General features: G+C 45.0%; 1 protein-coding gene across 1 annotated transcript in view; it reads right to left on the bottom strand.

The window, feature by feature from the left end:
* The window catches only part of Map3k2 (mitogen-activated protein kinase kinase kinase 2), a 66,198-nt gene extending 56,549 nt beyond the window's left edge, over positions 1 to 9,649 (bottom strand). The window contains exon 1 of the mRNA XM_006977938.4: positions 9,515 to 9,649. The gene's annotated coding sequence lies outside the window, so the exon portion shown is untranslated. The remainder of the gene's footprint in view (positions 1 to 9,514) is intronic.
* Positions 9,650 to 25,034: the final 15,385 nt, after the last annotated feature.

Genomic DNA, 25,034 nt, shown 5'->3' with positions numbered 1-25,034 from the left:
CAAGCAACACCCAATGTGGCATTCACTTCCTGTTGCCTGCTGATACAGATATATCCAGATGTAGAACTCTCAGCTACTTCTCCAGCACCATGTCAGCCTGCACACTGCCATGTTTCCCTCCATGACACTAATGGACTAAACCTCTGAAACTATAAGTCAGCCCCAGTTAAATGTTTTCCTTTATAAGAGTTGCCATAGCCATGGTGTCTCTTCATAGCAATAGAAACCCTAAGACAATTACGATTCATAACAGTAGCAAAATTAGTTATGAAATAACAACAAAAATAATTTTATGGTTGGGGGTCACCATAACATGAGGAACTGTATTAAAGGGTCAGAGCATTAGGAAGATTGAGAACTACTGCTCAAGGCAATCCCTTAATTGTAACTGTCTGTAAAATCAGAAGGCAAATTACATACTTCCAACATACAATGGCACAGAATATACATTACCATTACAAAAGAGAAGAGTGGAGAACAGTAAGGAAATACTAAACTGAAGCAAGACCAGAACCCAGCAGGACAAACATCAACAGAAAACTTAAATGGTAACATCTTCCCCCTTGGGCCACTTCCACTTCTGTATGAAGCACTCCTTCATGGAAATCTCATGACTCTGATATCTCCAAGGTCTTGAGTTCTCCACAGCAAGCCAGGCTTCATTTTCACAGCTTAAAACAATGGCCTCTCACAGCCTCTTGCCCTTCTCATGGCCTTCAAGCAGAGACCATGCTAGAATTCCCAGCCACTCCCCCAGCTACATTGACCACACAAATGCTGTCCAGTAGCCAGGCAAGATGCTTAGTCATCCCAGGGCCTTCCGTGCTATGTAATCCGTGCACTGCATGATCACGTAATCTATGTGCATGCGTGGCGTAGCTACGTAAGCGCATATGCACATGTGCGGGTGGAACCCATAAAAGTGGGTCCCACTTATCCCTCCCCCCTCTCTCCATGCATGATCTTCCATAGGCCTATGCACACCCCTTCTGTTCCCTTCCCTTAATAAACTCTTATAGTGGGTTTTGCTGTACCTCATGGCTTTTCTCGCATGGTAAACAGCGCCACTTAATGAATAACATTGTGCCTCTTAATAATAACACCCTCTCCATACACTGTCTGGCCTCAGCAGCTCTCTGAAACAGGGAGACCCCCAACCCTCTCACTCTAGCGTCCTTCGTGTCTCCCAAGCCAGCAGCACATGGGTAACACTGCCAAATTCTGCCACCAGCTTGGGGTGGAGCCTGGGCCCCTTGAGCCACATTAACAGCAGATTTTTAGGATGCTTTCTATCATCAACTAACGCCTTAGATTCTCTTTCACCAGTTTAAAGCTGGGGGAGGGGCTCTTGCCCTGAGGGCTCCCTCCTTCTATTCCAATGCACAGGTTTCTCCTGAATCCTAATCTTAATCTCTGTACTCTTTCAGCACAAGCCTTGGCACAAAATTCAGTTTAGTGGTACTCTTTCTCTTAAAACTGAACTTTTTTGTTTCTTTCTTCCCCACTTGCTCTTTTTCTCTGAAGATCTGCAAAACAGTCATTAATAACAACCCTGCCAGATTCAATATCACATTGCCTTAAAACTCCCTCTGCCAGAAACATTAGCCCATTACTTTTTCATTTAGCCTTGGGCAAGTTCTTAGATTAACGACAGAAGGCAGGCAGATTCTTTGCCAAAATATCATAGCAATGGCCGCTAGCCTGGTGGTTAATATTGTTTCTCTCTGAAACCACTTGAGCTCAATCTCCATAGTTCAAATCCTCTCAGCAGTACTGTCTTCAAAGTTTCTACTAGGACAACTCTTTAAGCTCTGATTATAGCATTCAACTGCTTTTCTAATCCAAAGTTCCAAAGTCTTCCATATTCTCAAAAAAAAAAAAAGTCAGATTCCTTACAGCAACAGACCCCTCTCTAGTATCAACTTTTGTATTAGTTACTTTTGTGTTGCTGTGATAAACACCATGACCAAGGCAACTTACAGAAGGAAGAGTTTATTTGGCTTAAGGTTCCAGAGGGTAAGGGTCGGTCACAGCAAGAAAGCATGGCAGGAAGCAGCAAGCAGCAGGCATGGAAGCCAGAGCAGGAAACTAAGCACTAATATCCTCAACTGGCATCATGAAGGAAAGAGATCATGAGAATTAGGACCAGACTTTACAATGTTACCAACTGGTGACCAAGTGTTCAAATGCCAAGACTATGGAAGCATCTCTCATCCAAGCCACCACAGACTCTTAAGTCAACACGCCATTTTTTGAGAATTCATACGTGCATTTATGTATTTTGATCAAAGTCACCCCCATCGCTCCCCTCTATCCCCATCATCACTTTTCCCTCCTGACTTCATGGGTTTTGTTTTGCCTTTAACTACTGAGTTGACACAGAACGGCCTATACCTGCATCTATACCTGTAGAACCATCTACAGGGCACAGTTAACCTCTCAGGAACCACATCCCTAGAGAAAACCGACTCCCCCTCCCTCAGCAGCCATCAACTGCCAACAGCTCCTTGACTGGGGGTGGACCTTCACGAGCTGAGGTCTGGGCTGGCTTGATCTCAGCAGGTCTGTGCAAGCAGTGCCAGCCTCTGCAAGTTCATGAGCACAGTGGCTGTCACACACACCAAGTACTGTTTCGCTGCCGATGTCCACTACCTTAGTCTCTTAAAATCGCCCCATCCTTTACTCAACCTTAACAAACAACGGTAACAAATTCACTGTCTCTATTCTCTCTACAAAGCCTTTTAATAAATCCTCAGTATGCACCACTAGTTCTGCAGTTTTTAATCAACCAGTACATTTATTTCTGTTCCCATCAATTTATTGAGAATTAGATATGGTTATGTGGTTGCAATAATTAGTTAATTAAAATCACATAAACCAGTAAGAGTTACTGAAGTCAAGCTGGGCATGATGACCGATGCCTTTAATCCCAGCACTCAGGAGGCAGAGACAGGCAGATCTCTGTGAGTTCGAGGCCAGCCTGGGCTATCGAGTGAGATCCAGGACAACCAGGGCTATGATGTAGAGAAAACCCACTGGGGGAAAAAAAAGTTAAGGAAGTTGAAACTATGAAAATGAAGTCAAATAACTAGATTCAAAGGCTAGTTACGAAAAAAAAAAAGACTTTAATATAGATAAATAAACTGGAAAAGACTAGTGGGGGAAAAAAAAATCAAGCAACTATAGGTGGGCCATGTACTCAGAATGCTTTACATTTACCTTATAAAATATAAATACAAAATAAAATACTTAGGATAAAACAGGCCATTTTTATTTCCCTCATATTATTTTTATTGAAATGAATATCATCAACCCTAATAATATTAATATTGTTTCATTGTACATAAACAATGATCTACATAGCTGTAGATTTCATAACTGATATATACATGTTACACATATATACTGTATGTGTGTGTGCACACATGCATGTGCACATGCACACATGTACAAGTATGATAGGAATTGTCCTGAACATGCTATCCCATTTACACATGGGATAATCTGTGTGTTAGGCTCTATAATCCCTATCTTACAGATAAGGCAAGTAAAGCTTGGAGCAATTAAAGAGACGCACTAGCACTCATTTGAGCCTGACTGCCACGCTCCTACTTACAGCCTTTATCAGTGGTTCTCAACCTTTCAAATACTGCGACCCTTGAATACAGCGCCTCGTGTTGTGGTAAGGTGTGAATTATTTTCATTGCCTCTTCATAACTGTAATCTTGCTACTGTTATGAATCATAATGTGAATATCTGTGTTCTCTGATGATCTTAGGCGACCCCTGTCAAAGAGTCATTCAACCCAAGGGGTCTCACCCCATAGGTTGAGAACCACTGATCTTTACCTTGTCTTCTGTATTTTTAAATATTTTAGTGGGTATTATGAGCAGTAGTTTATATAGTACCTACTGTGTCTTCAGTAGGTCTCATGAGCAGTCAGTTCACATCTAGAGTTTGTCCATTTGGTTCCTACTGTTGCCTACATTTCTTTTTCTTTTTTTTTTTTCTTTTCTTTTTTTTTTTTTTTTGGTTTTTCAAAACAGAGTTTCTCTGTGTAGCTTTGCTCCTTTCCTGGAACTCGTTCTGTAGACCAGGCTGGCCTTGAACTCACAGAGATCCGCCTGCCTCTGCCTCCCCAGTGCTGGGATTAAAGGCGTGTGCCACTACCGCCTGGCTTGTTGCCTACTTTTCAGGGCTTGGAAAACACCCTCCCCAGGCTTAGTATATGCTCAATGACTGGATAAGACCTACTCTTTGGTAAAGCAACTCAAACAGAGGCAGTATATGAAAGCAGGGGTTCTGGAGCCAGACTGTCTTAATCCAGGTCCTAGCTCCACTACAACAAGAGAGTCTAAACGCAGGCAAATTACCTATTATCCCTCATCTACAGTCTGCATGTAGTAACAGTTGCTAGCTCACTGAGCTAGTGTAGGGACTAATTGAATTCAGTTACTTAAAGTAATACTTACATCAGCACCTACAACAGAAAATTATGCTTTAAGTCAGCTACATAAAATCAAATAAATGGCACAAGAGAAAAAGGAAATTCAGAAAATTAGACCAAAACTACTGTATACTACCATGATTTAGGGTATTCATGCCTTTTAAGTAGTCTTAAATATTGCAAGAGGAAGCCTCCACTGTTCACTTGTGCTAGATTTGGGGGTACCAAAATCAACAAAACACTACTTCTATCCTTGAAGAGCTAACTTCCCCCTGGAGGACAAAAACGATTACAGTGTATCTGGTTAGAATGATGGCAGAAGCAGGTGTGTACAGTGCTAGAGGGACACTGTGTTCAGGGTGGAATGATCTTTAGAAAAAACCCAAAATGTATGAGTTACATACAGCTTTCTACATTTATGGTACTATTAATTTCAAACAGACAACTGATAAGTACATATTAAGAAAAACAGTCTGGCCAGGCCATGGTGGTGCACACCTTTAATCCCAGCACTTGGGAAGCAGAGGCAAGTGGTCCCTGAGTTCACAGCCAGTCTGGTCTACAGATCAAATTCTAGGACAGCCAGGGCTACACAGAGAAACCCTGTCTTGAAAAAGAAAGTCAGTCTGGTATGTGTGACAAGGATGGTTAAAGAAGAGGCTGTGAATGGTTTGGGGGTGAACATGGGAGGAGGAGAGGGAAGAGAGAAAAGATGTACAAATATTCTAAATTAAAAAACAAAAAGGAAGAAAGAAAAGCAGTCTGCCAGTTATAATAGGGAATCTAAAATAAGATTCTGTCCCTAGCTTCCCATGTGTTGAAAGACACACACACACACACACACACACACACACACACACACACACAAAGCACGTCTTGGGGCTGGAGAGACAGTTCAGACATGAGAGCAAGCATCACTCTTGCATAGAGTTTGACTTGGTTCCAGCACCCACATCAAGTGGCACAGAACTGCCTGGTACTCCAGCTTCAGAGGGTCTGAACTGCACTGTGCACATATACATTATTTTTAAAATAATAATAAAACAACAATCTAAGTTAAGTAACAACAAAAGCAATAACCAATAGATATCACAATGCAAATATGTGATTACCACCATGAGGAACATAGTCAGCCAATGTTCAAAATAAATCTAAGGGATCCAAGACAAAATTATACTATTTTTTTTTTAAGCATGCATGTATAGGTGTGTAGATATATAGATATACTACAAAAGCATTTTAAAAATAACAGTTAAGCTTTTTATTTCTGTGTACATAAGCCATCTTGATCTACAAAAATACATGTAAAAAATCTTCAAAACTGTTTCAAGAGTTAAATAATATTTTAGTGAAAGAATGTGCTACTTATAGAAATCTAACTATGAAACCATTAAAATAATCAAATACTAAATTCATTGAAAATAAATGTGATTTTATATTACATATTTATATCTGGCTTAATAAAAATGAGGCCCATCGCTAAATGTAGTTAATATGCCTCATTATCAGAAGTTCATTCATCCTTTATTCACAAATGCTTACTTATACAATCATTACGGAATGAGAATATAGAAGTAAAGTGCAAAACCACATTTTATTTATTTATTTATTTATTTATTTATGGTGGTAGTAGGGTTTAAACCCAGGGCCCTGTACACTTAAAGCATTTTCCCAACCAGTGAGCTACACAGATTGCTCCTCCCAGCCCACAATTTACAATTCTTCAACCCAGAGCTCCATATTTCTGGATATTCCTGTGCAACAAATATTGACTGCATAAAATTTAAACAAATTTCTTTACTAAGTATTCATTACAGGAAAAGGCAGTCATTGAATTCTTCCAGTTTTTCTCAAGCCAAGTTTCTTTTCCAATTCATAACCGGTGATACTTTGAACTCATCACTAAAAAATCTTAAAAAATTCACAAAATCAGATTTTAAATAATATAGCAGCTACCCAGGATACTTTACAATTTTCATAATCTTATTTCCATCTATTGACAGACACAAGATTATTACAATGCATTCACAAATGAGCTTGCAAGGATTATCACACTACAATAATTTGTATGTGGAAAGAGACTGCGTAGGAGCTGATGAGATGGCTCCGTGGTTACAAGCACTGGCTGCTCTACCAGTGGACTAGATTAGATTCCCAGCACCCATACAATGGCTTATGATGATCTAGAACTCCAATTTCAAAGAATCCAACACCTTCTTCTGGCTTCTGCAGGCACCAAGAGCCTATATGATGCAGAGACATGCATGCAAGTAAAACACCCAAACACATAAAATAAAAAATTTAAAAGATGATTGGACAACAGACAAGCATCACCACTGTGCTCATTTACCATAGCACCAGGTGTCTTTTATTTATCTTTTCTTTCTTTTTTTTTTTTTTTTTTAAGGAGAACAGGCCTCTCTAGTTAAGACTTAGCTGTCCTAGAACTCCTATGCAGACCAAGCTGGCCTCGAACTCACAAGATCCACCTGCCAGTGTCCCAAGAACTGGAATAAGGGAGTGTGCCACCATGCCCAGACAGATATCTTGGTAACTGTGGTAGGAAACAAGTCTTACTACAACTCCCTCAACCATATGATCAAATAGCATCAAGAAGTAAAGGGAGTAGACAGTGGGAAGCTCCTGATGAGAAGCAATACTAAGCTAAGTACATAGCATCATTTACCGGGTAGTCTTGTCCTTGGACTCTTTAAAACTAGTTTACAATCAACAGCTAGTTTAAGTGGGACAGAGAAAAGAGCTTGTAGCTGACTCCACTGAAAGGAAAATTTCTGACAAATTAGAATGTGAGTCATCTCTCTCTCTCTCTCTCTCTCTCTCTCTCTCTCTCTCTCTCTCTCTCTCTCTCTCTCTCTGCAATGTCATTTTATAAGAAGGAGTTGGGTAGTCTAAATGAGAAGAAATCAAAAAGAGTTAAACAAAAGCCAAGAATAAACTGATGAAATCCTGGTTGGGTAAGAAAGGCTGTGTACAATGTTCTAGAAGACCTTTCAGGACAATTGGAGAGATAAAAACCTTAGATTACTCTGAGGAGAGACTGGAGAGACAGGTCATCAGTTAAGAGCACTGGCTGCCTTGCAGAGGACCCAGGTTTGGTTCCCAGCACCCACATGGTGGCTCACAACTACCTATAACTTTAGTTCTAGGAGATCTGATGCCCTCTTTTGACCTCCATGGGGACCAGCCCATGCACACAAGCACCAAAGTTTGTTTTTAAGACTACACTAAGCAATTATCATGTTACAGAAAATGAACAATAACAGCATTTTATCCACGGAAGAAGTGCCCTAATCTCTAACACATCAAGGGTAAAGTGTCATGAGTCAACAGCTTAGTTTCAAATAGTTCAACAAAAATATACATTTACAAACAAAGTCAATACAGCAAGCTATCAACAAATGTGAATGGAGAGTCATCACATGGCTGTTTACCACTGACAGATTTTCTTTATGCTCAAACTGCTTTCATGATAGAAAGCTGGAGAAAGGGGACCTAGAAAGCTCCTTTTCCAGAGTGGGAAAGAAGCAACCTAAATGCGCACATGCAGAAAGCATAGCACACTACCACAGTGCAGTGCCTAATAGACATTCGTCCCTTTGGCAGCATCAAGTAGGGAGCAACAGTCCACCTAAAACATCACTTGAATGATTCAATCTTAATATGTAATTATTTCAGATTAGCTCCTGACAGCTAGTTCTCTCACAACAGACACAGCAGGAGCATGACTAGACAACTACTCCACTATAATACCAAATTCAACCTACTTCAACACGTTTGTATCTGACCAAATAACAAAGCCGTCTGTAAGCCACTCACCTGTTAACTCTTTAAGTGTGACCTCTTCCCTATCAGTTATTACAAAGACAGTCAACTACAAGTTTCTTTCAAGGTGTAATACACGAGTAAAATTTGAGTACTATAACTGAGCATTTGTAGTTACAGGATTACTCGACAGGAATTTATCAGCACTTACTTCTGTAAAGGGCTCTAGCCCTGCTTATTCACTAATCAAACACTACAGTGTTAAATGGTGCTAAAATGAGAACTTTCTGTCAGCTTATTAACTGGTTAGTAGCATTTTGCGTAGATACATAAATCACGCCAACAAATGATCACTTCTGTAATATTCTACACACTGACTTTTAACATTAAACTCTGAAATACTGCATAAGACAATGCAAAAATCACTATGTATTGCCACACAATCCGGCAACAAAGTTTGGAATAAGGAATTCTCAAACAAATAAAATAACCTGTGAATTCCCTGTATATCAACAGCAAAATGCAAAAATTAAATACAACCTCAAGAAATATGAAAGTTCTATCAAGTATATTTCTTCTGTCCAATAAGATGACAAATTTTTCTTCTGTACAGCCCTAGCACATAAAAGGATGCTCAGAGCCACTTTTCACAAGCAATGTCTTTGGAAATTAAAATGACTGGGGACAAGGCTGCAATCAAACTCATCCAACAATGTAAGTCAAAAAATGTAAACGCTAGCTAACTAGGTGTTTAGAATTTACAACCAGGGGGAAACTTTCCAGCAGAAACATATCTGCATATGTGAACTTCCTCGATGACCACTTGCATGACCTTGGGAAGTTAAACCATTATCTCGCTGAGCCTCAACTTTTCATTTGTAAAGCTGACAGACTACATACTCGTCTTGCGGAGGGGGGGGGGGCTGAGAAGACGAGACGAGTTGACATACAAGTACGTGCACCTCGAGAGCTGGCCGACCGCTCCAAGATAAGGGGAAACAACCTTCCTCAACATCCTACCACCACCGACAACCCAAAGCAAACACTTTTCTAGCAAAAAAAGGCACGTCGGTCCCAGCTTCCCTGCGATCAGCTGGTTGCGACCTTCCGGTTAGGATAAAATTCCCGCGGAGTACGAGTCTGACAGTTTCCCGGCCCCCATCGCACCGACCAGGAGGTTCTGAGGTCAGCTCCAGCCTAGCAGGGCTACCCCCCACCCCCGAGCCCCCTGCAGTGGAATTCCCGTCCCTGGGCCCAGTCGTCCGCTGAGCCAGAAGCACTTACCGGCCGCTGGGCGGGGATCGCGGAGCCGAGGGCCGAGAGGAGGCCACCGAGCTGGCCCCTCCGCCCCCGCACGGCCTGTCACCGCGCCCCCCAGGAGCGGCGCCTCACTGGGCCCCCCCGAGGCCCGAAGGGCCGCAGCAGAAACCGGGAGCGGGCCGGGGACCAGGAGGCCCAACCTGCTTCACATGGGGCAGCGGGCGCGCGGCCCGGGGCCTCGTTACGGCCTCAGGAGAGCTGCAGCCCCGGGGCCGGCGGGGTAAGCTGGGCCGAGGAGAAGGAAGCCAGGGGCCCGCGTCGCCGGTGGCCGGAGAAGCAGCGAAGCGGAAGCGGCGGCTCCTGCCAACCGGATCGTCGTCCGCCGCGGGTCGTCTTTGTCGCCGGCTGCACGACCCGCGGACGCCGCGCCACCCTCGGCCAGGCGATGCGGCTGAGAACAGCCGGGCCGCCACTCCACGGAGCCCCGTGATGTCTGGCGTAGCACGGCGGAGCACGTCACGGCGGCTCGCTCGTGTGCGCGCGCCCCCCTCGGCCCGCCGGCAGCGGAACCCGCCGCATCCGCGCGCCCGGCGGAGGCGAGAGGGCAGGCGCGCCTGCGCACTGTCCGCTCGCCGCCGCCGCCGCACAGCCGGCTCCGCCCACTCAGGCCGGGCTCACCGACGGCGCGACGTTCCCAGGCTTCAGACGGGGTGCGCACGCAGCGGAGACCCCGGGTTCTGAGCATGCGCAAAGTGTTCGCTGTCAGCCGGGCGCCGAGAGGGTTCCCCCCGCCGACCGACGGCGAGAAGCCACATCGCGGAGAGGCAGGGACCGTCTCCCCATCCCGGCAACCGTCTGCCTCGACAGATTTCACAAGTTTTTTAAAGGACTTTAAAAAAAAAAAAAAATCACTGCCCGGACCTTAAACCACCGCCTGGGTCGCAAGCTAAATTTTAAGCGTTTTTTGCTTGGCCTAGTACGTTATTATTACTTTCCCAGTTTACCGGAGATGACTTGATATCACACCCCGGGACCAAAAGATCGTGAAATCTCTTTCACCAAAGCCTTCCCTTGCCCTCCTTGATTCAAGAGATAAAATACAGATTAACCTGCACCCTGAGGTTTTTGCAGGACTCAGACCCGCAAAAAACACCTTCCCGCTCCATCTCCTCCCTCCCTCCAGTACCCCTTACAATTTCCTGTGCCTTTCCTCCTTGGTTATCAGAACAGTCTGATCCCCTCTCCCGCTTGCTTGCTTGCTTGCTTGCTTGCGGCAGACCACGGTTCTGCTTCAGCATCTGACGGGAGAGAGACGGTAGCTGGCCCACGAACCCCAGGGATAAGAAGAGACCCCCAACTGTCAAGGGAGCTAGCCGGACCACAGACTCCAGGAAGCACATGTCGAGTACTATCAAAAGGTCTGCATCTCCTTCCAGGGGTATCAACCACAGAAAAAAACAAGGATGTTTATCCCAAATATGTAGAGCTAAGTGGTAAATCAGTTTAATTCCATTTACTTAAAAAGCAGGGCTTTCCAACTTACGTATGCATAAAACTAAGGAAGTCTTTTTGTGGACCAGAGAGACGGCTCGGTGGTCATACCAGCCTGACAACCTGAATTCAATCCCCAAATCCACGGTGGGTCGTTTGTTTTGTACTGGTGACTTTTCCTCTTAAATATTAAATCTTGAATCCTTTGGTTATTTTAGTATATATGATTACAAATTGAGTTCAGATGTGGTGGCACACCCTTATAGTTCCAGCATTATAGAGGTTGAAGTGGCAGGATCCTTCGGAATTGAAGGCCAACCTATGTTATGTAACAAGTTTCAGGCTGGCCTGAGTTGAACAGTAAGATCCTGCCTCGGGGGAAAAAAAAGTGTTGGGGCTGGAGAGGTGGCTCAGTGGTTAAGAGCGCTGGCTGCTCTTGCAGAGGACCCGGTATCAATTCCCAGCACCCACGCAGTGGCTCACAGCTGCCTGTAACTCCAGTCCTAGGTGATGCCACACCTCCTCCTGATCTCTGCGAGAACCAGGCATGCACATGGTGCACAGACGTGTGTGCTGGCCGGCATCCGTACTCAAAAAAAAAAAAAAAAAAAAAAAAAAAAAAAAAAAAAATTAAGAAAAAAAGAGAAGGTGAGATTATTGTAACACGGGATGACTTGCACTGTGGCAGAGGTAGCCTGTGACACAGCAGTGGAAAGGAAGATGTCACAGGTGTGCCTGAAGAGTAGGGGAAGGTGTCAGACAAAACGCAGGATACCTGACTCTGCTGCTGCTGCTGCTGCTGCTGCTGCTGCTGCTGCTGCTGCTGCTGCTGCTGCATGACAAGTTACCACAGTCGGCCAGAGGTGGTGTCCTATACCTATACCCCAGCTACACTCAAGAAGAGTTCAAGACCAGCCCAGGTTACATGGAGAGGTCACCTTTTAAAAGTGAGAGAGAATAGAAAAGAGAAAACAGACTGGATAACTTCATTTAATACCTGCTAATTAGCTCACAGTGTTGAGGTGAGAATTTTCTACCAGGAATATCCCAATTGCTCCTCAGGGTATCACGGGCTAAAATTAAGAGATCAACTGGACTGAATTCTCATTTGAAAGCCCTGTAGGAAGTCCTCATCCCTTATCAATGCTGTCAGCAGGATTCAGTTCCTTGTGGTTCTAGATTGAGACCCCCCCTCTCCCCATTTCCTGGGATTGCTTTTGGCTTCATGAGGCCACTTACATTCCTACCCCCCTCTTCCTTAGCTAGAAACAGAGAGTGCTATGCGGTGACTCTTTCTGACTTCCTCTTTTGCTACAAAGCAAAGGAAACCCTGTGTGTTAGTTACTTTTCCATTACTGGGATAAAATACCGTGCCCAAGGCAATTTACAAAAGGAGAAGATTATTTGGGCTTCCAGCTGCAGGGGGATGAGTCCACTGCCATCACAGCCAAGAAGCGCGGCAGCATGGGAGACCTGGAGGCTGGAGCGGCAACCGAGAACTCGCCCGGTAAACGGCGGCGAGCACAAAGCAGACACAACAAATTCAAAGACATGGGAGTCTTTCAGCTCTCAAAACCCTCTCCCAGGGACGCTCCCCCCAGCAAGGCCACATCGCTGAGGCCTCCCTAGACACCACCAATAACTGGGAATTGAATGATCAAAAGCCAGAACCCATGGAGGATGTTCCCATTCAAGCCCCCGCAGTGTGCTTTTAAAGGGTTAATATATCCTGGGTATGGTTGATTGATAAAGCCCTTTGCCTGGCATTTGCAAGGCCCTAGATTTGACCCCCGGTGTTGCTAAATACTAATAAAATTAAAAACAGAGTTGTTATCATTACGCTATGCTTATCTAAATAATATTCTATTAAAGACAACTTAGTTACAGAACTTCATCAGATTACTATGCATTATGTTCACAGTACTGAGGGTTATATGGGGTAAGTACACCAGCAGACAGGATCTTCAGATTCTGTCCTGAGAAGGGCAGAGGCTGGATTTGGAGAAACTGACTAGGACTCTCACAGGCTGTGATGGTTAAAAGTCCTACGGCAAATCTATTATGATTATGGAACCTGCTTTATTGTCACAAAATATTAGTAGAGTGAATCTTATTTTTAAACAAACAAAAAGACTAAGGTGCTCCCTAGAGGGAGACCTGAAAATCAAATAATTTAAATAATCAAGTAAATTAAATTGAAATCAATATTTACATTGTTTCCCTCTCCCTCTCTAGAAGCCATCTGGGAAGACCACCCACTGTGATTCTAGCCACTCCACCAAGTGTCAAAGTGCCTGAAAAACAGATCCTGGGGTCACTGCTGAGTCCAGCCTCTCAGGAAAACAGGAAAATGAGAAGGAGCCCGTAGATGGATGTGCACCCATCAAGAGGCTCTAATGTGCCTTGATTTGGACACATCTCCTTTTCTGTCTTCTCTGGATTCTCAGATAAACTAATAACTCTTGCCTTTACTTCCTTCTCACATCTTTTTCCAGACATTTTTTTCCTTTTCTCTCTACATCTGACAGTTTAGATACACTCTTTGGAGAGATACCCCAAAACCGCCACACTAAACACCCCAAATTCATTTGGAAGAAGCCAAATCAGCCATTCCCAGATTCTGTAATGACTTTTGTAGGGCATAAGAAGAACAAGAGGTAGAAACTGGGTAGACAACTGAGACAGTTCAAGAAAAGCAGCCAGTTTCTTTGTTAGGTCTCATCCTTTCCAGAGACCAGATATGCCAAAAGTGTTTGGGGGCCCTGGTCTCAATCATTCCTAAATGACTCGAAGGTGAAAGCAAGTTCACCTTAAACCATTCTTAGGTCAACACTCACCATAACAATAATTTACTCCAGGGCTGGAGAGGTGGCTCCGAGGTTAAGAGAACTGGCCACTTTTCCAGAGTACCCAGAATTCAGCTCCCAGTATCCACATGGCAGCTCAAAGCCGTGTGTAACCTCAGGTCCAGAGAATCTGAGGTCTTCTTCTGGTCTCCATTACCACCAAGCATGCAAGGGATTCACAGACATACAGGCGAAACACCCATTAACATAAAATTTAATATTTTTAAAATAATGAATTTATTCTTTCTAGAGACTTCAAATGATCAACATATGCTGGCTAAGTCTGAAAAAAAAACTGTAAAGAAAAGGGAAATTTTAGAGAAAGTCTATTCCTATTGAAGTTATGGGTTTGTTAGTTTGTTTTTTTTTTTTTTCTATCAGAGGTACTTGGCCTTGGCCGGGCAATGACTCACATTTCCTGGACCTTCTCTTCCTCTTTGTGCCAATTAACCAATTTTGTAAGATGACAAAGTCAAGCTCTGACCAGTGGGGGAGGAGTCATCACCTATGTCAGTAATAAAAGACTGAAAGCATCTTGACCAAGTGTGTTTGCTTGGGGTCTGTGGTGGTTTGAGTGAGAAAGGCCCCAATAAGCTCATAGGTTTGAAGACTGGATCCCCAGTCGGAGGAACTGTTTGTTTGAGAAAGATCAGAAGGTGTGGCCTTGTTAAAGTAGGTGTGTCACTAAGGGTGGCTTTGAGATTTCAAAGACTTAGCGATTCCCAATGTGCTTTCTGCCTCCTGCTTATTATTTGAGATGTGACCCCCTTATTATTTGAGATGTGCACCCTCAACTTCTCCTACTGCTGTGCCTTCCCTCTGTCATCATGGACTCCAACCCCCTGAAAATGTAGGTGCATTTATAAGTTGCCCTGGTCAGAGTGTTTTATCACAGCAATAGAAAAGAAAGCAACATGGAAGTTGGTACCAGGAGTGGGGGATTGCGGTGACAAGCCTGACCATGCAGGGTTTTGGAAGAATATGGAAGAGTTTGAGGACTTTGGACTAGAAAAGTGATTGAATTCTGTAAGCAGGACTTAATGGGCCATCCTAGTAGGAGCTTGGAAGCCATAGGACTGAGCAGTGTAGACTATGGAAGCCCAGATCAACAGGTTTCAGTGGGGAGCAAGATTAAAAACTGCGATGGAGACCATTCTTGTGACATTTTGGCAAAGACTGTGGCTGATTTCTGCATTTGTCCTAAGATTTTTGCCTGAGACTACACTGGAAAATAGTGGACTAATTTCTTTGGCAGAGAAGATTTCAAGATACCCTAACATCAATCCTATTTCACAGTTATTAATAATCAATCTTATACATTGCTACCAAAAGAAAAAAAAAAAGAGCAAGTACAGTTTGAAGAGAAAAAGAGCATCAGAAAATTTAATGCTGGATCCAAAGCTTGTGCTGAAAGAGCTAAGGAGATTAATGAGAGACCAGATGTGAAATGGAATTGGGGGGGTAGGGTGTTGCCCTCATGGAAGACTCTACCCAGATAATCATCCAACTTGTGAAAGGAAAAGGACTAAGGAATTTCCAGTGATTCAAGGGAGCTAGGCAGGCAGCCAGATGCGGTGATGTTGTTCACATGGTTCTGGCTTTAGAGTCATGAAGGGTACAGGAGTAAAGAGGTTGTGGAATCTTCCTCTGAGGTTAAGGTGTGAGGCCCTGCACCATGTGGCAGGCTAGCCTCTGCCTGGCAGCCCCGAGAGGCCATTCTGTAAAGCTGTAAAAGCAAAGCCTGGATTGCAATGGAGCCCCCCCCCAAGATGTTAGCGGGGCCAGAGGCATGGGATATCTGCCGATGAAAGCTGCAGCCCAAGAGTGGAACCAGCCTGAGAGAAAGGAGGATGAGAGAAAGGAGGATGAGAGAAAGGAGGATGAGAGAAAGGAGGATGAGAGAAAGGAGGAGGATGTTACAGGCAGGAAATCTAGGGAGGCGGAGCCACCTACGCCCTTTCATATCAGCCATGAAGCTGCAGGTTTTGGAATTTGCTCTTCTGGGTTCTTGTTTTTCTTTGAGCCTGTATTTCTCAAAATGCCTTTATTCTTCCCTTTTGGAATGGTAATGTATATCCTATGCCATGTTAGAAGTATGTAATTTGCCTTTTGTCTTCACAGGTTGTTACAATTCATAGATTGTCTTAAGTTTCAGAAGAGACTTTGGACTTTAAACTATATGGGGACTGTGAAAGACGGTGACTTTTGGAGTTGGATTAAATGCATTTTGCATTATGATATGGTCAGGAGCTCAAGGGAACTAGGGAGTGAAATGTGGTGGTTTGAACGAGAATGACCTCCTTAGGCTCACATGTTTGAATACTTGGTTCCGATTGGTGGTTGGGAAGGATAAGGAAGCCTTGTTGGAAGAGGTGTTTGATTTGGGGCAGGCTTTCAGGCTTCAGAAGACTCATGCCATCCCACTGTTCTCTCTGTCTCCTGCTTGCTGTTTGAGGTGTGAGCCCCGAGCTGTTTCCACCACCGTTCCTTTGCTCTGCCATCACAGAGGTTAGCCCTCTAAACCAGAAGCCCAATTAAACACTGTCATTTATAAATTGCCTTGAAAGCTCAGCAGCAGTGGCGCACGCCTTTAATCCCAGCACTCGGGAGGCAGGGCCAGGAGATTCTCCGTGAATTCAAGGCCAGCCTGGTCTACAGAGTGAGTTCCAGGACAGACTCCAAAGCTACACAGAGAAACCCTGTCTCTAAAAACAAAACAAACAAACAAATAAAATATTGCCTTGGTCACAGTGTTTTATCACAGCAACACAAAAGTAGCTCATATGTGTTCTAATGTACTCTTTTTACACACACACACACACACACACACACACAATTGCCCTGCCAAACAACTTTTGTTTGGTCAAGGTTTCCTTTGTGCAACAAGATTATTCTTTGTTACGAACAGTAGAATAATTGCTAGAGTTCTGGAAATATTGAGGAGCGAAGAAATAAATGGGTGTGACTGGGAACACTTGGAGCTCCTGAGCAGTTTATTTCAATGGTTATAACCAGAATGCCGAGAGAAATATGGAAAGTAGTAAACATCCTGATGATGTAACAAATGGAAATAATGAAGAACTGGACAGAAGTAGACGTTAAAATCCCCCTTGTTAAATAGGAGCAAGAATGTGTTGTCTCATGTGCCTTGGGTCTTTACGGAAGCTAGAACAAGGATTTCTGGTGGAATAAATTTGTAAGCAAGATATGGGAGAACTACACAGTTACTTTGGTCAGGGTAGTATATGTGTACACATATGTTCATATGTGTGGGTTGGTACATGTGTGGTGGTGCATGTGAAGACCAGAGGACAAACTCAAACTTCATTTCTCAGACACCATCCATGTGGTTTGGTATTTGTTTTTATGCCAGGGGAGGGGGGGAATCTCTCTCTGGAACTCCCCAAACAGGCTAGAGTAGCTGGCCAGTGAGCCCCAGGAGTCTGCCCAGTCTTCTAGTGACAGAGTTACAAGACCAGCCCCCTCCTCCTTTTTCTTTCCTCCTTATTAATTTGCATGTTTATGTGGGTTCTGAAGACCAGGTCGTCTTCAGACCTGGTCATCTCACGGAGTTATCTCCCCAACCGTGTGCAATTGCTTTTGAACCGCTTAAATTGAGATACAAGAACAAAGGAATGACCTAAAGATGGCATTTACAAGGAAAAGGAAAATGTTAAAATTTTCAAAACTTTGCAGACTGGCAAGCAAGGAGTGAGAAAGCATGTTCAATGGAGAATGCCGAGTATGGCCGCGCTACCCTTTATTTGAGAGCTAAGGATCAATTCACAGTCAGCTTTTCTTCTTGTGGGGCGTTTGCCCACCAACCCCACAGCTCCCCAGAGTTTTCTTGAGTGCGAGCAGCAGGAAATATTAGATAGAAGGATTTAGATTGTGGAGATGAAGAGATAGAAAATACAGGCTAGCCTTGAGAGGGCCTGGAACCTATTCCAACAGGTCCCAGCTGTCTCGGCTCCAGGGTATTTATAGAGACACCTAGGGGTGGAACAAAAGACCTCCTCCCCCCAGCACAGCCAAGTGCAGACCATCTCAGACACCTGCACTCAGGCCCGTGGTCCTGATCATCCTCTAATCGGACCTGCTGGGTAAAGCCACAAGGAACCTGAAAACGGGCTCCCACATCTTCTTCATCAGAAGAGATGCTCAAAACACTCCAGACATCAAGGCTTCTCTTCCCATACCAAGTTCAGAATGATGGAGCCATAAGGGCAGAAGTGCCCACTACCTTCAAGCTACCTTGAGGCTCAGCTCATCAAATTCCAGTGGAGAACTGAGCTGCTCCAATCATGGCTCAGGAAGCTGAGGTGTAGGAGCAGATAGACCTTGCTGGTGTCTACACCCACATGATGCTAATTCTGCAGGGTGTGCCAAATCCAAGAGCTCAGAGGGCATGGTGGCCGCCATCTAGATTTCAAAGATGAACAGAATAGCTTGGGAGCACAGGGGACGGAGCCGCCACATAAAACTCTTAACAAATATCCTAGGTATCACACAAAGAAATGCATCAACAAAGGGAAAGTAACTGGGCAAGGCAATTTTGTGGTGATATATTGTGTACCCCAACATATTGTGTACCCTAATAAACTTATCTGGGGATCAGAGGACAGAGCCAGCCAATAGGTTAGACATAGAGGCCAGACAGTGGTGGCACACACCTTTAATCCTATCACTCAGGAGGCAGAGATCTGTCTGGATCTCTGTGAGTTCAAGGGCACCCTGGGCTACATGAAATTGACTCAGTCTAAGAGAGAAACAGAACCAGCCAGTGGTGGCACGCACCTTTAATCCCAGCACTTGAGATCTCATGCCTTTGCTTGGGAAGTACACACGCCTTTAATCCCAGGAAGTGATGTCTGGGCAGAGAAAGGTATATAAGGCATGAGGAAAAAGGAACTCACTCTCTTTAGACTGAGGATTTCGTAGAGGTAAGAAGAACTTGTGACTGGCTGTTCTGCTTCTCTGATCTTTCAGCTTTCACCCCAATATCTGGCTCTGGGTTATTATTATTATTATTATTATTATTATTATTATTATTATAAGACCATTTAAGATGTGTGCTACACAATTTCTTTTTGAAATATATATATATATTCCAAGACCCAAACCAAGCTAGCAAGGATGCCAGGGTAGAATGTTCACTTAGCTTTTACTCTAACTCAGGTGGTGACTCCATCTTTCCCCTTGGGCTGTACTTCAGCTCAGTCTTTTGCCATTGGCTAGTTGTCTTGTTTCGCTTTTTCATTGGGGCAAAGGAAATGAAAGAAAGGGCCAGCCCAGGCCCTCAAGTTCCCAGAATACAGCGGGGCCTTACACAGAAGTTTTACTAGATAGGGGGGATTAAAATTTTTTCATTAAAGTTTTACAAGGCAGGGGAGATTAAAATATTTGAACCCCTTTACGTGAAAGTTTTGCAGGGTCGGGGAGATTTATGGAATGTCAGCACTTGGAGGGTTAACTCTCTTTGATAGAAATAAAAATCTCATAGTATGATCACTGCTGTGGCGCTGATACCTCAGAACCACAGTGCCACTAATGGGGTGTTGTTGGTTGGTTTTGCTCTTTTGGGGGGCCCGCCACCCAGCTCCCAAATAATTCACACATGGAGAGGCTTATTTTTAATTATAAATGTTCAGCCTTAGCTTGGCTTGTAGCTAGCCAGCTTTTCTCAACTTTAAATTATCCTGTCTATCTTTAGCCTCGGGGCTTTTATCTTTTTCTATTCCTGTATAACTTTTATTCCTTCTTACTCCATGTCTGGCTGGGTGGCTGAGTGGCTGGCCCCTGAAATTCTTCTCCTCCTTCCTCTCTCGTTCTTCTTTCAACCCAGATTTCTCCTTCTATATATTCTCTCTGCCTGCCAGCCCCGCCTATCCTTTCTCCTGCCTTGCTATTGGCTGTTCAGTTCTTTATTAGACCATCAGGTGTGTTACACAGGCACAGTAACACAGCTTCGCAGAGTTAAACAAATACAACATAAACAAAAGTAACACACCTTAAAATAATATTCCCCAACAAGGTACAGTGCCTACCTGGGAAAACTGCACACTCCAGTGTGCAGTGCCAACCCCAGAAAGCAGCCATAAGAAGGAGCCGAGCAAAGTCCTAGCAGTGGGTTTGCCTGATACCTTAGAGGCTCTGCCCTCGCCCTGTAAGAAAGGAAGGACTACATTCCAGCTTCATGACTCATGCTTTCTCTACTGAGTTCCACACTTGCTCTGGGTCACTTACTCCTTTCTCCTGCCTTTTGGACTAGAAATGGCCACCGTCACTATCCAATTGTTGGTACAGAAACAGATCATTTGATCAGTAGGCTTGGACACAGAATGTGGAGTTAGTGCTGGAATGGGTTGAAGACTTTGGAACTATAAAGATGGTATAATCAAATTTCGCATTGTGATAAGGACATGAGTTTAGAGGACACAGTGAAAGGGTATACGGTGCTGGTGGCTGGCGCTGGTTACCGCGTGGAAAGGTCATAGTCATGACAGAACCCAGTGGTACCTTTTAGAGCTTTATTAGGAGGAGGGAGGGAGAGAGAGAGAGAGAGAGAGAGAGAGAGAGAGAGAGAGAGAGAGAGAGAGAGAGAGAGAGAGAGAGCGAGAGCGCCAGGCCTGGCAGAGAGGAAACAAAGACGGGTGCAGAGAGAGAGACCCAGAAAGAGATGCAGAGAGAGAGCGTGGGGGTGCAGGTCCGGCTTTTAGGCTGGGATGCAGCTACCCGCTGAAGACATAATAAGGCACTGGACGAGACCCCCAAGCTGTGCATATACAGAATCCTTACACACAGGAGTGGGTGTTATAGTTGGGTTATTGTCCTTAACGAATTTATGTTTATTTTATTTATTTATTTATTTTTCATTTTGTTTCTTTCTTTCTTTTTTTTTTTTTTCAAAACAGGTTTCTCTGTGTAGCGCTGGAACTTGCTCTGTAGACCTCCTCCTGCCTCTGTCTTCCAACGGCTAGGATTAAAGGTGTGCACTACCACTGCCCAGCTTTTTTTATTTATTTTGGTTTCTTCAACAAATGCAATTGCTCATGTGTGTTGCTTTAAATGAGAACGGCCTCCATAGGCTCCTATGTTGGAATGCTTGGTCCCCGCTTACAGGAACTGTATGGAAAGGATAAGGAGGTGTGACATCCGGACTGGGTCTTAAGGTTTCAAAGCCTGGACCATTCTGAGTCACTCTCTTTGCCACACGCTTGTGGATCAGTTGTAAGCTGTCAGCTACTGACTGCCCTAGCGCCATGCCTCCCTACCTGTTCCCATCATGATCGTCCTCTGAAGCTGCAAGCAAGCCTCCAGCCAAATGCTTTCTTTCACAAGTTTCTTTGGTCAAGGTGTCGCTTACAGCAATAGAAAAGTAGCTACAACCAGGTAACGGTACGGAGAGGTTCGGGGGTCATTAGGACTCTGCTTCAGGTACTTTGGGTTTTGTGGTTGTTTGTGTGTGTGTGTGCATGTGTATATGTGTGCTGTATATGTGATGTGTATATATACATGTTGTATGTGTGATGTGTGTATGTGTGTGCTGTATGTATGATGTGTGTATATGTGTGTGTTATATGTGTGTTGTGTTTATATGCATGTTGCATGTGTGATGTGTGTATATGTGTGTATGTATGTGCAAGTGGGTATGCATGAATACATATTGGAGGCCAGAGGTCAAGTACTTCCTCTATTCACACACACATGCATTCACACACTTGAATGCACTTGTACATACCTACAATCCCAGCACCTGGGTGGGGATTGGAGGAGACAAGTGCATCCCTGGAGTTCACTGGCCGGCCAGCTTAGACCAGTCAGAGCTCCAGGTTCAATGAAAGATGCTGTCTCAAAAACCAAGGTACAGGGAAACCGAGGAAATATCTAAAGGGTAAAAATCTCTCAGTCTGGCAAAGCTTGCCTGGAAACCCCCATGCTCAAGTGTACCAGCCTTCTTCTTTTGAGCCACCAGCCAGCTCCCAAATTACGACACAGAGACGACTTGTTATGAACGCTCAGCCTCAGCTTAGGCTCGTTTCCGACTACCTCTTTTTTCTTTAACTTAAATTAACCTGTTTCTCTCCAGCTGTTTTGCCTCAGGGCTTTTCACTTTTCTTTCCTTCTGTATATCTTACTTTCACTGTTTCTTGTGTCTGGCTGGCAGCAGCCTGGCTTCCGGCCCCAGGCATGTCCCCCTCTTTCTCCCTCCTCCTCCTCCTCCTCCTCCCTCCCTCCCTCCCTCCCTCCCTCCCTCCCTCCCTCCCTCCCTCCCTCTCTCTCTCTCTCTCTCTCTCTCTCTCTCTCTCTCTCTCCTCCTCCTCCTCCTACTTATTCTCTCTGCCTGCCAGCCCTGCCTATCCCTCTCCTGCCTAGGTATTGGCTGTTCAGCTGTTTATTGGACCAATCAGGTGTCTTAAGCAGGCAAGGTGAAACAATTGCAACACATCTTTACATAATTGAACAAAGGCAACATAAACAAATGCAACACATCTTTGCTTAGTTAAAATAATATTCCACAAACTCAGAAATAACTACCATAACAGATAGTTCCTATCTGAAACTTCAGAGGCAGAACTAAGGCCAGAAAATTACCACTAGCCCACCCTGATATATCCTTCCTCACTTCAAGTCCCTCATGCCAGAGCACACAGCCTCCACTTCCTCTAAAAGACTGCAGCCCTTCAGTTCTGATCAAAAGGACAGTCCTGCTTCTGGAGATGCCTGTCTTCTATCTTTTACTTCTACATCAGCTCCATCATCCTAATCTAACAATACCCAATGCCAACCTCTAACCTGAACACATATGTGCACTCATGTGCACCCAAGGCACATGAGCACATATCCACACTAACAAGTACATACACCCCTCACTAACAATATAAAACACACATTTTTTTTTTGTTTTGTTTTTCAAGACAGGGTTTCCTCTGTGTATTTTTGGGGTCTGTCTTGGAACTCCCTTTGTAGACCAGGCTGGCCTCGAACACACAGAGATCCGCCTGCCTCTGCCTCCCAAGTGCTGGGATTAAAGGCGTGTTCCACCACCACCCGGCAACACACACAATTTTTAAAAATCAATGTAAAAGTGTTAATGGTGATGACCCTGTGTCTTAGACATTGACTGTGTGCTGTAGGCTTCCTGGCATCCTCTGGGAACCAAGGCGGCTTTTTCTCTTAGGGGTCTGATGGCTTGCACTTCACTTCCAGTTTCTTTGTCTCAACAATAAAATGAGGATGGTCTCTTTCTTCCTTTTCCGCTGTTTGTAGGGTTATTATTGTTGTGATGAAACACCATAACCAAAAGTAAATTGGGATGTATGGATTTATTTGGCTTATGCTTCCAAATCACTGTTCAGTATTGAAAGAAGTCAGGACAGGAACAGGATCCTGGAGTGCAGGATCCTGGAGGCAGGAGCTGATGCAGAGGCCATGGAGGGATGCTGCTTACTGACTTGCTCCCCATGGCTTGCTCAGCCTGCTTTCTTTTTCTTCTTCTCCTTCTTCTTCTCCTTCTTCTTCTTCTCCTCCTCCTCCTCCTCCTCCTCCTCCTTCTAATTTAGCTTTTATTGATTCTTTGTGGACTTCACATTGTGCATCTGGATCCCACTTATTTTCCTGTCCTCTCAAATCCACCCCTTGCCCATGCAACACCCCCCAAAACCCCAAAATTTAAAAGAAAAATAAATAAATAAATAAATAAATAAATAAATAAATAAATAAATAAATAGGAGAAGACTCTCATCGTGGAAGCTGCAGTGTGGCCTGTTGAGTCACACAGTTTACCCTTTAGTCCATCCATTATTATCTGTTAAGTGTTCATTGCTATGAGTCATTGTCTGGTTCAAGGCCTCTGGCTTCTGCTACACTGTCGAGAATGGGCTCTCTTGGATATCCTGTTGTTGTCCTGAGTCGTGGAGATCCTGCAGTTTGGGATCTGTAGGTCTGTCCCATTCACATGCTCCAACAGTTCATGGATGCCGTGGGTTGGGGTGGGCCAACTCATAGCCCTGGTTCTGGGCCTGCATGGTAGCTGGGTTAGTCAGCCTGTCAGCTTTCCCTCATCATCACTACCTGGCGAGTTCTTTTAACACTGCCTCTGCTAGCTCACCCAATGCGGCCTACAGCCAGGAACGGGGCCAGTTCTCCTGCTCCCAGGTCCTCAGATCATCTTCACCCCCACTCACACCACCAGGCCCAGCTCTACTGTTTTGCCCTGGGGAGGTGCAGGGCCCTCTCTTTCAATTGCTGTAGGGGATGCAGAAGTTGGGAGGCAGGGTCCGCTCTGCCGCTCTGCTCTCTTGCCCTCCAGGCTGGCTCTCCTACACACACACACACACACACACACACACACACACACACACACACACACACACACACACACGCCGCAATAGCGTCAGCTCTAGTGCGCTGCCCACATGGGGTACAGAGCCTGCTTTCTGATGTGCTGCAACCGGCGGGGGGGCGGGGTTGGAGCAGGGCTAGTTCTCCCACTCTCGTGACCACAGGGCAAGCTCTCTCACCTGCTGCGGGTGGCAGTGGGTGAGCGGGGAAGTGGGCGGGGGGCATCTTTCTCTCACCCATGCACCACATGGCAGAGAGGCGCGACAGGCTCAGTTCTCCTGCTCCCTTACCCACAGAGTCAGCTCACCTGGGTTGGGGAGGGGGCTGGGAGGATTCTCCCCTGAGGGTCAGGGCCAGTCCTGCTGCAGTATCCAGCAAGGGGCAGGACCAGCTGTCCCAGGGCCAGTGAAGGGGGGGGGCTGGTTCAACTTAGTCCTTGAATTTCCACACATGTGGTTCCTATGACACCCTGTGCAAACATTGGCCATGGATATCATCATAGACACCAGCTGCAGCAAGACTATGGACCCAGACATGACCCTCGGCAGCAGCTTGGGCCCAAATGGACCCGGTAGCAGCACAGGCCCCTCATATCAGTACGGCCCTGGTGGCAGCATGGGCCTTGGACACCAACACGGTCTCAGGAGGCTGAACATACCCTGGGCATCTGCAGAGCCCTTGGTGGTAACAGGAGCCATGGACATCACCCCAGACCCTGGCTGCTGCAATGCCATAGACCCAAACATGGCCCTAGGCAGCAGCCCTGGCCGGGATGTAGCTCAGTTAACAGAATACTTCCTAGCATGCACAAAGTCCTGGGTTCAAATCCTAGCACCACATAAACCAGATGTGGTGGCTTGTGC

This window comes from Peromyscus maniculatus, chromosome 19 (genome assembly GCF_049852395.1).
Source record: "Peromyscus maniculatus bairdii isolate BWxNUB_F1_BW_parent chromosome 19, HU_Pman_BW_mat_3.1, whole genome shotgun sequence".
Lineage (NCBI taxonomy): Eukaryota > Metazoa > Chordata > Mammalia > Rodentia > Cricetidae > Peromyscus > Peromyscus maniculatus.
Note: the sequence above shows the minus strand (reverse complement) of the source record. Positions and strands in the feature narration are given on the sequence as shown.